Source organism: Chlorocebus sabaeus, chromosome 24 (assembly GCF_047675955.1).
Source record: "Chlorocebus sabaeus isolate Y175 chromosome 24, mChlSab1.0.hap1, whole genome shotgun sequence".
NCBI lineage: Eukaryota > Metazoa > Chordata > Mammalia > Primates > Cercopithecidae > Chlorocebus > Chlorocebus sabaeus.
Genome location: NC_132927.1, coordinates 66,174,828 through 66,190,799, shown reverse-complemented (window position 1 = coordinate 66,190,799; position 15,972 = coordinate 66,174,828). Strand labels below are relative to the sequence as shown.

The window sequence follows — 15,972 nt, the reverse complement described above, 5'->3', positions numbered from 1 at the left end:
AGTGGATTGTGAAGAAACTGAGATTTTTGTATATCTCTAAATACTGGGGTTGATGAAGAGCTCAGTTATTCAGCCTTTCACTTCTTCTTTTAACAAGGATTTATTGAGGCACCTGTTACTTGCTTACACTGAGCTAGACAGTGGGGATATGGTGTGAAGTAGACAGTTTTGTTCTGTAACATTAAATGGCAAAACAGTAACAAGTAAACTAAACTAGTGATAACCATATAATCACCAATTGTTCTAAATGCAGAATAAATAAATAGGGTAATAAGAATGCAGAGTAGTTGGGACAGTCACTTTAGGGCACCTGTGGAGACCACAGGAGACGGTGACATGTATGTTTGTGATTTCTGTGGTAGCACCCATCAGTGGACCTGATGGACCATGGTTCTGACTTCTGTCCTTTCCCCATTTTATAGATGGGGAAGATGAGATGCAGAAGCACAGTAACTTTCCATGTGCATGTAGGCATCTGTGTTAAGTGGTTAAGTAAGAAGTCAAACCCAGGTGGTCTGACTCCAGAGCTTGTATTTTTAACCACTATGCTATACTGTCCCACAAGTAATATTAGTTTCATATTAGTGAAATAAGATAGATAAGTACCAAGCAGACTAACCCCAAAGCCTTCTCTTAACAGCTACACTAACTACCTCTCAAGAAGTCATAGAGCTTATAGACTGACACAGCTGGTGTGTTTTTATCATTTTTTTTTTCTGTGAAGTAATTAGTAATTATTTTTTCCATTTTATTTAGATTTCATTATTTTTCAACTAATTGTAAACCACCTTCAAAAGAAAAGAAAAACGGAAGTGAAGGATCTCAGTTTAGGATCAATTTGAAATATTCTTAAGACTCTTTTAATGTAATAACTTGAGCATCTTCATCTGCCTATGCAGTCCAGTATTCGGGAGAATGCAGTTCGTCTTAGTCTGTTTGAGCTGCTATAATAAAACTTCATAGACTGGGTAGCTTATAAACAACAGAGTTTTATTTCTCACACTTCTGGAGGCTGGGAAGTCCAAAATCAGGGCACTGGCAAATTCAATGTCTGGTTAGGGCCTGTTCCCTGGTTCATAGAATGGTGTCTTACATGGTGGAAAGGAGCAAGGGAGTGCTCTGGGGCCTCTTGGTCACCAGTCCCATTCACGAAGGCTCTTCCCCATGACTTACTCTTTTGAAGGCCCCACCTCCTAATACCATCACATTGGTGATTGGGTTTCAACATATGAATTTTAGGGAGACACAAATGTTCACAACATAGCAGAGTCATACAGTAAATACTAAGAAAGGTATACTCACAACATTTAGAGTAAATGGAAACTGAATAGGCCAAATCTTAAAAGAGCATATACTAATGCTAACATGTGTACCCATACATATATCTGGCATTTCTGATAGAGCAGGTTTGTTCTGGAGAGTTTATACACAATGAATTTTGCTAAAAGTTTTCTGTAACATCCCTGTGTTGTAATAGGGGAAGAAGCATCACTTTTCTCTTTTTATAATTAGAAAATGCAGGTTTATAAGGTGATACTCAGAGTGAGTCAAGCTGAATATTGGGTAATCTTGAATCATAAACCCTTCTACACCCTCCTTAAAAAATTATTGTCTCCATGAAAAGTAATAGGAAGAAGAGTCTATATGAGCCCAGCAGTGCAAATTAGCCTACAAATTAACTTGGTTTGGCAAAAGTAAAGTGTGCTCTTAGTCTTCTTCAAAAATACTTATTCAGACATATGTAAAAGAAAATTATGGTATATGTTTGTAGGTAATTTAAGTATTTGAGGGTTTTTTTGGTTTGTTCTTTTTTTTTTTTTTTGGGCGGGATGGCATGTTTATGTTTTTTGTGTAGGTTACCATAGCCAGATGAATTAAATGCATTGTAACTCATTGAAAAATAGAACAAATTTAAATTGAATAAGAAATGTGGTTTTATAGGATTATAGCATAGTTACTATTATCACTAACATAAAGAAGTGGTGTCAGGAAGAGAACAGTAACACCTGCTATGATACTGAAAGGAACGAACATCTGGAATAACAAAAGTGATAAAAGGAAAATAATACGAAATGACCTAAATTTCATAAAAGGTATCTTTCTCATGTCTTTAAATACAAAAGAAGGAAGTAGGATCGAGTACACTAAAAAGAAAAATAGTCATATGATGTAAGAGTTTGTCCACCAGAGCTTAACAAAAACAGTAGAGAACAGAAAAAATTGGGCTAAATATTGAATACAATAGCTATTTAGTAATGATCAGAGGACAGGGAGTGGGGGGATCATGTCTTGGCAAAAGAAAGGTCAAAAGGGCAGAAAGTACATTTTGGGTTAATTCAAACAAGGTAAAGTAATAGAAGAAAAGAATACCAAGTAGACAATGTTTTAAGATAACGAAATGTATAGCCTAATGTTATGCACATTGCTTAGCAACAAGCAATTTAAAAAAAGAATGAAAAAGGAACTATGGAAAAGAAGAAAGAGACCTGTGTCTTGTAAAGCAATCAGATACAAGATGAAATTGAGAAGAGCCAAGAAAGAAAGTGAATTTAGACCTCAAAGAAGTTTGAGATAAATGACCCACATTTGTTATTGTCTCTTAAGTCAGTTTTTTAAAAAAGTTAGATACTGAATTATAATAATCATTAAAATAACTGCCCAAAGTAGAGATATTGATTGCTATGTAAAATGTACTCCATATTCTTTATTTATAAAGCTGTGCAGATATATTTAGACATTCATATAATTTAATATTTTGAGAAAATATATTTTAATACAGTATGATAAAACAAATCTATAAAAATGATTTAAATGTGATTTAGAAGGGCATTTGGAGATGATTTTCATCTTTTATTTTCTTGTTTTGGATAGGGATTGTTGCTTTATACAACTCTAATACTTTGTTGTAAATATTTAAATAGTGGGTAGCATCTGACCTGTTTGTAAAGTTCCGAAGTACCTTTATATAAATAATAGCTTCTAAAGGCCAGTAGACGCATTTAAAAATAAGCAAGTAAATTAATTCATCCCATACCTGGCAGTTAAAATAGAATGCATTTCCATTATTTGGCTTTAGATTTGACCTTGTAAAAACGGAAAGCAATACAAACCCCACATACCGCAACTACCACAGGGGTCATCTAATGAAAGGATTGTTGTCACAAAACGTTGCTCAGATCATCTTTTAGTATGTCCCACCTGCAAGCTAGAATTTTTCTCCTAGTCATCTGTCTTTTGAAATCATAGAATCTCAAGCCTTGTTTTTTCCCTATCCATTTGAGAAAATGACCAGCGTTCTGTAGCGTTGGAAAGAAGGTACAGATTTAATAACAAACATGAAAACAATTTAACAGAAGTGGTAATAATCAAGCTTTTATTATTGAGTTTTGGTACTTACATATCATTACTCATGATAAAGCTTCACAGTGCTTCTGCCAATCAGAGTTCTTACTGCTCAGTGTTTTGAGGTTGAGAATGGTAAATTGAAGTATGCAGTGCCTCTCAGAATAGTTATCCAATGTCTTAATATATGAAGGGGTGCCTTTTGAGATACTCTGATTTGTATATAGGATTTACCCGTTGCTAAAGCTGAATGCTTTTAATTAAAACAGTAGATCCAAACAACTGCCAAACCCTTTCATGGAGTAAAATACCATATTTTAGTAAATCTGAGACACTATTGATTCTAGGGGCACCATCATACTATGTACCACTAATGACAGAAAAAAAGTAGTAAAGGCAGAAAAAGTTCTGCCTGTTAAACTGTGACACACTGCTAAGATACCAACAATTGCAAGATGCTTTGCAATTTTATAAATTTTAAATTGTGGAAAATGGTGTTAGAGAAGCAATGAAATAAGATCATGTGCACCTTCGCTACTTTGTTCTGAATTCTCTTTAGATTTCTTATACCCAATACTAATCCTATCCAGTGTATTCTGTCTTTTTAGAATCTCTTCTTGGCCTCATTACCCGATTTCACTGCATGTAACCTTGACTTCACTCAAAAATACTTTTGGTTGGCCAGGTGCGGTGGTTCATGCCTGTAATCCCAGCACTTTGGGAGGCCGAGGCAGGTGGATCACAAAGTCAGGAGTTCAAGACCAGCCTGACCAACATGGTGAAACCCCATCTCTACTAAAAATACAAAATTTAGCCAGGTGTGGTGGCACGTGCCTATAATCCCAGCAACTCAGGAGGCTAAGGCAGGAGAATCACTTGAACCTGGGAGGCGGAGGTTGCAGTGAGCCGAGATTGCGCCACTGCACTCCAGCCTGGGCGACAGATCGAGACTCTGTCTCAAAAAATAATAATAATGATAATAATAATAATACTTTTGGTCATCTACTCTCAGAGTAGATAGTACTCTGACTATCTCAGTCAAACATCCCTCTCTGACCTATCCTAGCCTTACGAGAGGATGTAGACATCAATTGTGGATAGTCCGTGGGCTCATTCATGCCTTGTAAGCAGGATGTAGGCATCAGTTCATGAAGACCTGGTTCTACAGCCGTTGTAGAGCTTCCCCATTCAGTGTTGGCTGGACTTCTACCCGGTGCCTGGCATGGCGCAGGTGCTCTAGGTTACAACACTGAACAAGACATGTCCTGCAGGCAAGGAACTTGCAGTCTGGTGGGAAAGTAGATGCATAAACGGGGGTTGGAATTCACTTAACTTTAGCTGTGACAGGCAGGGCTGCCAAGAGGTAAAGTTTCTCTTCACCTCTTCCTTGATTTACTATGCCCCCTCTTTTTTTCCCATGACCCCCAACTTAACCCTTCATAATGTCAAACGAGTGTAATCTGCCTTGCATTGCACAGAAGCCTATCAAGAATTCTCTACAAGTGGACTATCTGAACCCATGCACATGTTGTTTTGTTTTTTACTTTTTAAAAAACACATCTCACATACATAATCATGTACATATTTTGAATAGAAATTGCCCCAGTCCTAATCAGCTACCCAAATGGGAGTAGGAATTGTAATGATGATGTTTGACCCTGTCTTAGAGATAGCATGTCCAAGAGGCCCAGCACCTTCTGACCTTAGGATATGACCTAAATATAGCCTCATCTGTTTAATGGAACCATCTTCGCCTCCTCTTCTTTTTCTCCCTCCTCCTCCACCACCACCACCACAGATGCTAGTAATAGAACCCATTCTGGGCCCTGCCTTCTCTCTAGCTCTATCTCAGCCAAGCTTCTGGGAAAAGTAGTCTACTTGTTGTTTTCATTTCCCCATAGTCTCTGCTTCTGAACTCAGTACAGTGTGGCTGTCACTTCTACCAGCTCCACTGAAATTTGCTGTGCTCACCAACAATCTCCCTGTTTCCAAATGTAACCTTCACCCTTCAGTCTTTGAACCCCTTTCAACATTCAAACTAATGACCTCCTTGAGATGCCCTTTTCCATTGGCATCTGACACTGCTGTCTCCTGGGTTGGGTCCGACCTTTAACAGCGAATCCTTCCACTTTCCCTTGGTGAATGGCACTTTGCCTGCATGCCCTTTCCAATTTTCTCTTCCTTACCAGTATACTTTCTCTGGGAGGTTTCACTCACAGGCTCCACTCCCACATGGAGGGCTCCCAGTTCCATTCCCTTAGCTCAGCCTGGTTTTCTGAGTGTCTCATCCCCATCTTCAACTCCTACTGAACCTCTTTCTCTGGGTATCCCCGCTGACCCCTCAAACTCCACATATTCTAAACAGATTATATTACCTTTAACCTGCTGATCCTTCTTTTTTGTGTAACTTTTCTTGGTTCATGATGTCACCATTTACCCAGTTACCCATATCAGGAACCTCTAAGTCAACCTCTTTTCTTGATCACTTGTAACCAACTGGTCACCAAATTCTGTCTCATCTACGACCCAGACCTGCCTCCGTTTTTTTCCACCTCAACATTCTTGACTAATGCTATCTTAGTTGGCTGAAACAAAGTACCTCAACTGTGTGGCTATATGGTTTAGCTGTGTCCCCACCCAAATCTCATCTTGAGTTGTAGGTCCATAATCCACATGTGTCATGGGAGGGACCTGGTGAGAGGTAATTTAATCATGGGGGCAGATTTTTCCAGTGCTGTTCTTGCGATAGTGAATAAGTCTCATGAGATCCAGTGGTCTTTATAAAAGGGCAGTTCCCCTGCATGGCAGTTCTTAGTTGGTGGAGTAATTTGTCTGTTTAATTCTGATAATGAATGAGACTCTGGCATGCTAACTAGTTACATGACCCCCAAGCAGTCAACATCCCCCAACTTCTTAGAGGGACAAGTGGCATTCAGCCACCTGAGATTGAGCAATAACAGGTCTGTGATGCCCTTAGATGTCCAGGGCTGCACGTGTGCTACACTGACTGGTGGCATTTTGCCCCTGTCCCAGAGATCTGTGGAACTTTGAACTTGAGAGAGATGATTTAGGGTATCTGGCGGAAGAAATTTCTAAGCAGCAAAGTATTCAGGAGGTGACTTGAGTACTTTTAAAAGCATTCTGTTTTATTCATTCACAAAGGTACAGTTTGGAATTGGAACTTATATTTAAAAGGGAAGCAGAGCTTAAAAATTTGGAAATTTGCAGCCTGACAATGCAATAGAAAAGAAAAACCCATTTTCTGGGGAGAAATGCATGCTGGTTGCAGAAATTTGCATAAATAACAAGGAGCCAAATGTTAATCACCAAGACAATGGGGAAAATGTTTTCCGGCATGTCAGAGACCTTTATGCCAGCCCCTCCCATACAGGCCCAGAGGCCTAGGAGGAAAAAATGGTTTTGTGGGCTGGGCCCAGGACCTTGCTTCTTTGTGCAGTCTCAGGATTTGGTGCCCTGCATCCCAGCCATGGCTAAAAGGGGCCAATATACTTCTCAAACCATTGCTTCAGAGGGTGTAAGCCCCAAGCATTGGAGGCTTACATGTAGTGTTGGGCCTGTGGGTACACAGAAGTCAAGAATCAAGGTTTGGGAACCTCTGCCTAGATTTCAGAGGATGTATGGAAATGCCTGGATGTCCAGGCACAGGTGTGCTGTAGGGGTGGAGCCCTCATGGAGAACCTCTGCTAGGGCAATGCAGAAGGGAAATGTGGGGTTGGAGCCTCCACACAGAGTCTCTACTGGGACTAGTGGAGCTGTGAGAAAAGGGCCACCATCCTCCAGACCCCAGAATGGTAGACCCATTAACAGCTTGGATTATGTACCTGGAAAAGCCACAAACACTCAATGCCAGCCTGTGAAAGCCACCAGGAGGGGAACTATAGCCTCCAAAACCACAGGGCCAAGCTTCCCAAGGCTGTAGGAACCCACCTCTTGCATCAGCGTGTCCTGGATGTGAGACATGGAGTCAAAGGAGATCATTTTGGAGTTTTAAGATTTGACTGCCCCACTGATTTAGGAGTTGCATGGGGCCTGTAGCCCCTTTGTTTTGGCCAATTTCTCCCATTTGGAATGAGTGTATTTATCCAATGCCTGTACCCCCATTATATCTAGGAAGTAACTAACTTGCTTTTGATTTTACAGGCTCCTAGGCTGAAGGGACTTGCCTTGTCTCAGATGAGACTTTGGACTGTGGACTTTTGAGTTAACGATGAAATTGGTTAAGACTTTGGGGGACTGTTGGGAAGGCATGTTTGGTTTTGAAATGTAAGGACATGAGATTTGGGAGGGGCCAGGGGCAGAATGATATGGTTTGGCTGTGTCCCTACCCAAATCTCATCTTGAATTGAACTCCTGTAATCCTCTCATATCATGGGAGTGACCCAGTGGGAGGTAATTGAATTATGGGAGTGGGTTTTTCCCATGCTGCTCTCATGATAGTGAATGAGTCTCACGAGATCTGATGATTTTATAAACGGGAGTTCCCCTGCACAAGTTCTCTTGCCTGCTGCCATGTAAGATGTGCCTTGCTCCTCCTTCACCTTCTGCCATGATTATGAGACCTCCCCAGCCATGTGGAACTGTGAGTCAGTTAAACCTCTTTTATAAAATACCCAGTCTCAGGTATGTCTTTATGTGTGACATACTAATCCTAGTGTGAGAACAGACTAATACAGTGGCTTAAACAACAGAAATTTATTTTCTTACAGTTCTGGAGGATATAAATCTGAGAAAGCAACAGGGTTGGTCCCTTCTGAGCTCTTTCTCTTTGGCTTGCAGATGGCTACCTTTTCTCTGTGTCTTCACATATTTTTTCCTCTGTGTGTGTGTGTGTGTGTGTGTATGTGTTTATGTGTGTGTGTCTCTCTGTCTCCCAGTCTCTTCTTATAAGGATACAGTCAGATTAGGGCCCACCTGCGTGACTTCACTTAAATGTAATCACCTCTTTAACAACCCTATCTCTAATTACAGTCTCCTTCTGAGGTGCTGGGCAGTTAGGACTTCAGCGTATGAGTTTTCGGGGGACACAATTCAGCCCATACTACCTGCCTTCATTTTCTTATGAGCTTATTGCTTACTCTCCCACTTTGTTTCCATACCTCCAGTATCATCTGCATTCTGACATATCTTCCATATTACCATCAGAGAGGTTATTCTGAATTCAAAGAGGAGCACGATACTCTCCCTGCTTAAAGCCTCGGGTCAGTGGAGGCCTACCCAGACCCTTGCACAAAGCACTCTTTCCTACTTGCACTGCACCCCAGCCATGAGGAAGTATTTCAGCTTCCTCTAAAGGTTTAGACCTGTACCTCTGTGCCTTTGCGTGTGTGGCTTTCTGGGTCTGGAATGTTCTTAACCCTGCCTCCCTTTATCTTATCAACTGTGAATTGTTTAAGACCCAGTGTAGGCTGCCAGAAGGAAACATGGCAAATAGCAATAGAACAAATGGAGAGAAACTGTTGAATTAATATATGAGAAGGCATCTTTTTCATAAGAACACAAAGGAAAAGAATATGGTAATGTAAATTAGGCTGTTACAGACTTTTGTCATGCTCTGGAGCCCCTGAAGCTTTCTTAAAGGGATGGATGATAAAATTTGCATCTTCCTTTTCATCAATTACTTAGCCATCAGTTCAGGGTCCATCTCACCATATGTAATCACTGCCTAGCCTTCCCAAATCGGAGCCCCGTCATAGGGCTGCAGTGGGATCCGGAGAACCCACTCTCAGGAGTCTCTGTCCTTTAACCCTAGACACAGAAACAATACAGCTCTTCCCCACCTTTTCTGAAAAATAAGTACAAATTGCAAGAAATGCAGCACAGATTGTATGATGTCACTACATTAGCAGTGGCATGGGAAATCTGATGGAGTCAGGGGGAAAAGGTGTAAATTGCAGGATAATATCAAGGGGAGGTCAGTATGTTAGTAATGCAGGGAATATGATGGACTTAAAGAAAAGATATAAATTACTGGGTAATAGAAAGGAGAGGTCAGTACATTAGTAACATGGGAAAACTGGCAGATTTGGGAGAAAAAGGTGCAAATTGTAGGATAATGTAAAGTAGGGGCATCACTGTAACGATGAGCTTACCTCATGCCAGGAGACTGGCTGGCCATACAGACTCTGGCTACAACTTTCAGTATTTTTCTAGTTCTGTCTCACTGCAGATTTTTAAGTCTTTTACAATCATTAATTAAATTTCTTTAAGAGCTCTTTAAGCGTCCTTAAGTCATTAAATTTCAAGTTCATATTACAGAGAAAAAGTATTGTCCCTGCTCAAAAGAAAAAAAAAAAGCCAGAAAGATTCCCTCAAAACTTCTGAATGGCTGAACCTATCAACCTCATATGTGCCAACTAATAAACACCCATCTTTTAAAGGCTTCTTTGCTGCACACAGACACACATTCCTCCAAGAGGCTCTGTAAATATGACTGATGTTTCTGTGTTCAAGACAAAATTAAAGCAGTCATATAATAAAATATTTTTAAATAAATATTTTATTGACGTATAACATACGATGGGAACCTATTCTGCACAGGCCTCTCTCATTTCCACATGGTTTATGAGTGAGGCACTCGCTGCCCTTTTTTCCAGAATATCTTTTGAAGGATGTTTTTATAGAGAACAGCCTTCAGAGACAGAGATAGTGTCTCCTTCTGGAGCAACAGAAAGGCTTGCTTAATGACCATTTAAAAAGATCCTGGGCTGGGTGCTATGGTTTACACCTGAAATCCCAGCATTTTGGGAGGTCCCGGTGGGCGGATCACCTGAGGTCAGGAGTTCAAGACCAGCCTGGCCAACATGGCGAAACCCTGTCTCTAGTAAAAATACAAAACAAATTCCAGCTACTCAGGAGGCTGAGGCAGGAGAATCGCTTGAATCCGGGAGGCGAAGTTTGCAGTGAGCCAAGATGGCACCATTGCACTCCAGCCTGGGCAACAGAGGGAGACTCTGTCTCAAAAAAAATTTTTTTTAATTCCTGGTTGCTTAAACTCAAGGTTCTTCTTCTGTGATGCGGCCACTTGCACATGCAGGCATCCCTCTAGGCCCAGCTGCATCAGCCCAGAAAATTTGGGGCAGGGACTGACTCAAACGTGTCGATGCTCTTGCTGCTTGCTGTGCCCTGAGTAATAAAGTCCTTCATTTCTGTCCCAGTAGTCCTGGGTCTTCTGCCAGCATCTGTGAGCCTGTGGCATGTGGCAGCTTGCAAGGAGGCTACATCTTCAGATCCTTCACAGTTTTTAATAGTTATTCAACAAGAATGGGATGCTGCCAGAGGCATGGCTTTCTGGAAGAAGAGTAAGGAAAACATGATCCTTAACAGGACTTGAAGGAAGTTTATGGGGATTAGTAGCACATGTATTGATCGAATCGTATGGTCAGCCAGGCAGTCAGGTTCTGCTTCTTTTCTTGTTTAGAAAGAGGAGCTGGGGAAGGACTTGCAGTGGATTAATGCTAACTGCCTAGAAAGTGTCCAGGTTGTTGCTGCCTCTCCTCCAGGCAGGAAGACTTCGTCGCCAATGAGATGGTCAGCCCCAGGTCCTCCCGTTGAAACAACCGTGCAGAGATTCATCCTGGGTTGGCAGAAGGGTCTACCCTCTTTTAGACAACAGTTATACAGACAGATGCCTATATCGAGTGAGAATGTAGGGAAATTTATGATTTCCATAGGCAGAAACCAGAGAATCATTAAAAGTTTGTCTTGGGAGATGGGTGGTGGAGCACGTAATACTTGTTAGGGAAGCATGGTGACAGCTGAGCCATCTCAGCCTAGTCCCTCCTGCACTCTGTCTGCCAACTTCAGACCCACGTGGAGATAAAGGTCTCAAAGACTTCCGCAGGGTTTGAACAAACCGAAAAATAGACATTTCAAGATCCATATTTGGAAGAAAAATATTTTGAAAAGCAAGAGAATGAGAAATGAAAAGTTCAGGAAAGTACTTAAGAAGATGTGGCACAGGGCTCAGATCAAGAAGGAACACAGTGGTAGCTATGGTCTTTTTTTTTTTTTTTTTTGAGATGGAGTCTCCCTCTATTGCCCATACTGCAGTGCAGTGGTGCGATCTCAGCTCACTGCAGCCTGCACCTCCTGGGTTCAAGCAATTCTCCTGCCTCAGCCTCCCCAGTAGCTGGACTACAGGCGCCTGCCACCATGCCTGACTAATTTTTGTTGTTGTTGTTGTTGTATTTTTAGTAGAGACAGGGTTTTACCATATTGGCCAGGCTGGTCTTAAACTCCTGACCTTGTGATCCGCCTACCTCGGCCTCCCAAAGTGCTGGGATTACAGGCATGAGCCTCCGCTCCCAGCCAGCTATGATAATCTTGTTAGTTTTCTGGTTCTGACACTGGGGGTGAGTTCACAAGTTTTGCTTTTATTAAGCTTCATAATATACCTATTAGTTACATATGTTCTTTTGTATGTATTAATTATTACATAATACATTTTTGTGATCAGCTTAGGGACATTTACAATTGGAATTATTGAATTGCTATGAGTCATATAACATCTGTTGGATTCTTATATGGCTTTAGTAGAGTGGAGGATAGTGTCTTCCCATAAAAGCCCTGTAATATCAAACAAGAATTCTGACAGGAAAATGGTGTATCTACCTACCTTCCTGGGAGAAATACTGGAGATGTTCAAAGTTTTACCTTTCTTAGATAGTAGATAGATCGTGAAATTATTGCAGACTAAGTGCTCTTGTATTTTCCTAATCTAAGATTAACTTAAAATTATTTTAACTTAATGTCTAATTCAAGATACAGTTAATTTTCATCGATTCTGAAAACAGATGCTAAACACCTATGTTTATAATGCTGAGGGGGCGTTACCTGGGAATTTGAGACATTTGGGAATATCTTCTGTGTACTCCAGCAACCTCACTGTTCATGAGGAATGAAGAAGCCACCGTATTTCCTTTTGTAATTCTGTCTTCCATCTGGTCAGGAGAAAGAAGGATTCTTCAAGCCTTTCTCAGGTGGCAAAACTCTAAGGAGAATCCTGTGCTTTTTGTGTCCCCTGAGAATGACTGCAGCTCCTTGCTGACGACTTATCCCAAAACAAGGCCTCTGGGAACTCACCAGACCTTATCACACTTGGTAAGAGAGCTTGATATGTGGTCTAGTTGTTGTTGGGAGTTAGGACACTAGATTATTTGTGAGGTCTCTTAGGATGCTGTCGTCATAAATAATACTCTCTAAAGGTTTTTACCACCTACTGTAAACCAAAGGCTTTCTGTGCTTTTTTACTCTTCACTGCAACCCAAGGTAGTCGTTGTCACCATCCCCATCTTGTGCTGTGGAAGCAGGGCCTAGAAAGAGGCGAAGTCACTTTTCGTGGCCTCTTAGCCAGAATGCACACTTGGTCCTGTGGATTCTATAACTCATGCTTTTAACAGTGGCAGATCTTTGTCGTTTAATCCTTTAATTCTGGTAACATTACATGAGTGTGTAGAATTTTTTTTTTAACCTCATGGAAGTGAGAATGTCTTACAGTTGTGATCAGACATTATGTAATAAGGACAAGTGGGTCAAGCTCTGTGACCTCCAGGCAGGAGCCCCCAATACATTAAAGCTTGCTGAGATCTGATTACCCCTTTTTAAAATGAATTCCATGCCACTACTTTTCAGCAAAACTGTATCATTGATAGTGAGGTGGTTAATATTTTCTAATAAGCTAGATTTAACATTTTTAAAGTATGAAGGCGAGGGACCAAGTACATTAGAGATATTTTTATTTTTGTTTTTGTGTTTTGAGACAGGGTCTCACTCTCACCCAGGCTGGACTGCACTGGTGTGAACACACATCACTGCAGCCTCAAACTTCTCGGCTCAAGTGATCTTCCTGCTTCAGCCTCCCAAGTAGCTGGGAACACAGTCGTGTACCCAGGCTGGTCTCAAACTCCTAGGCTCAAATGATCCTCCTCAGCCTCCCAAAGCATTGGAATTACAGACGAGCTATATCTCTTTAACATGCTAGAATGAGACCTAGTGTGCGCCTATTTGTTTCTGTAAGAAAGCAGGTTTGCATGGTATCTTGGTGTCTGTTATGCTCACGAAGGGTATGTCATTTTCCTTCTGATTTATAATTGGTCCCTATGAGGGAAGTCACAGCACTTTATGTGAAATGGGCTTCAAAAGTAGAATATGAAGTGTCTTTATCGTTAGTTTGCTGATTTGTCTTTATTCAGCTACAGAAAATGTAAATACGTTAATCTGGCATACAGAGCACTTAAAACAAGGAACTGTAGTGTAAAGGTGGCCAGAGCTGGCCTCCTCTAGGTACAGAAGGCTGGCCACATCCCTGAAGACAGGTGTTCACTCTGTGCTCCAGAGACCTGGGACCCCCAGTTGCATTCTTTTCAGGAGAAGCGTTTTACAGTTTCTGTGCTTAACTCTACGGAGTATTTTATCTTGGTGTATTCTTGTAAATGCTGTTTTTTGATAGAATTTCATACAAAATTGACATATCTTTCCTTTTAATAAGAATATTTTGTATCTTTATAAACTCTTTCTGAGGACCATATAGTCCTGTAATAGTGGTTTAAATATACATAATTTGAAGTGCAAACCACTCCAACTTACAAACCATATCATAGCAAGAGAAACCTTTATTTTAGATTAGTCCTGCTGGTCTTGCCAGTCTGTCTCCAGGAACCATATTCACTTGACTTAATGATGAGATTGCACACTGTTAATCTATCAGTTAAACAGGTGTTTATTGCACGCCTATTATGGGCTGAGTTCAGGGTTTTCCCCTGTGGAAGAGACAAAGGAAGTACAGCCCCCAATTAAGAATGGATTGGTTTCCAAATGATTGGGAAGCTGAATCTGGAACCTGGAATGTAGCGTCCAACAATGTAAGGAATGGCACTTAATTTTCCAGGTTTGCCCGTGAGGCATCATTAATCCCTAGTGTGGTTCATCCATACCCTGATGTCCAAGGCTCCTGTTAGGGTTAAGATACAAAAGAAAAGCAGGGGGAACTTTCTTCTGCCTTTCTGGGTGCTAAGGTCACTCCAGTGCCTTCCTGCCACAAGGGTTCCCAGTGTCCTCCACAGTCACCAGCTGCCTCCTCCCTGTTTCCCCAACCCAGCAAAACTCTCATTTCCTCGGCGTAGCAGATCTCAGTTAGATGTTAGTACAGAAGTATTTTGATTTAACTAATTCATACTAACATATACATAACTGATAACTTCCTTAATCTTTGCAGAGGTATTTGCATTATTAAAACAAAATACTTCTTAAATGCATATTAAGTCAAGCAAGGGTAGATTATTTAGCACATAGGATAAAGTGAAATAAAAGATTAAGGCCATGCAAAGTTGTGTTGGGGCTGCAGGGTCACCCTGGAGACAGAACAGCCCTAACTGGAGCTTGTTCCCTGGGGCTAGCTCTCCAAAGCCCGCCCTACTTCTCATCACTTCTTTCCTTATACTGTTTCTAAATTTCTGGATTCTGGAAAAGGCCACGCATTAACATGGTGATGGCACCAGCAGAAGCTCCATTGGTTGAGGTGAGGTTTAGGGAGGACCAGGGATTGGCTGAGGTCATCCATGACGGATTTTAGGTTTGGGTTACCTATACACCAGATGGTAATAAACGTAGGGACTGCCTATATAAGGCAGGGTTGCTGACTAAAGAACAAGACAAAGGTATAGCACCAGTAGTGACTAGAAATCATGGAATCATTCAGCAATTCAGGTCCTATTTGCTGGTGGTGAAGCAGGACACCTGGTTTCTGGCTTCATACTCACTTTATAATCTAGTCAGGAAAATAGACCTTGTGTAAATAATTACACTAAAAACAAGATCAGGCCAGGCTCGGTGGCTCATGCCTGTAATCCCAACATTTTGGGAGGCCAAGACAGATCACTTGAGGTCAAGAGTTCGAGACCAGCCTGGCCAATATGGTGAAACCCTGTCTTCACTAAAAATACAAAGATTAGCTGGGTTTGGTGGCAGGCACCTGTAATCCCAGCTACTTAGGAGACTGAGGTTGGAATGGGCCAAGATTGTGCCACTGCACTCCAGCCTGGGCAACAGAGTGAGACTCTATCTCAAAAAAATAAAAATAAAAAAATAGATAAACAAAACATTTTTAAAAATGAGATAATGACACATTTCTCTACCTGCTGTCGTAGAAAACCAAAGAACATCATGAATGATTATAGCCCGGGGCCTGATTGAGCTGGAGCGGGAGTGGCTTCTCTGAGGGAGACACGTTTCAGCCTGGACAAAGAGATTAAGGCTGGGTCAGCCGAGCGACAAGGGTGTGGGCCCAGAGCTTAGGAGAGCATTTTAGGCAAGATGCATGGTGTGCAAGACCCTGGGGGGGAAACACTCTCGATGCCTCTGAGAAGTTGCTGGTGAATCTTAAGAGGGAGAACCTGCAGGTGCTGGAGGGGAGCCTTGGAGAGGGCAGGAGGCAGCTTTGTCCCACAGGCCTCACAGGCCACGTTGTGGGGGTGGAACCTGAAAGGCATGGGGTCTGACTTTAGGAATTTAAAGCAGGGGAGCAACAGGTTCTCCTGTATGGCTCTGACCATGCGTGTAACTGGGGCTTGCAGAAGGGAATCTATTATTGGTGAGGGCAATTTGGATCTGAAG

At 41.5% G+C, this 15,972-nt stretch overlaps 1 protein-coding gene across 4 annotated transcripts in view; it reads left to right on the top strand.

Annotated features, from left to right (window-relative positions):
- EFCAB11 (EF-hand calcium binding domain 11) overlaps positions 1 to 15,972 on the top strand; it is a 161,011-nt gene that overhangs the window by 74,447 nt on the left and 70,592 nt on the right. The gene's annotated exons all lie outside the window — the stretch shown is intronic.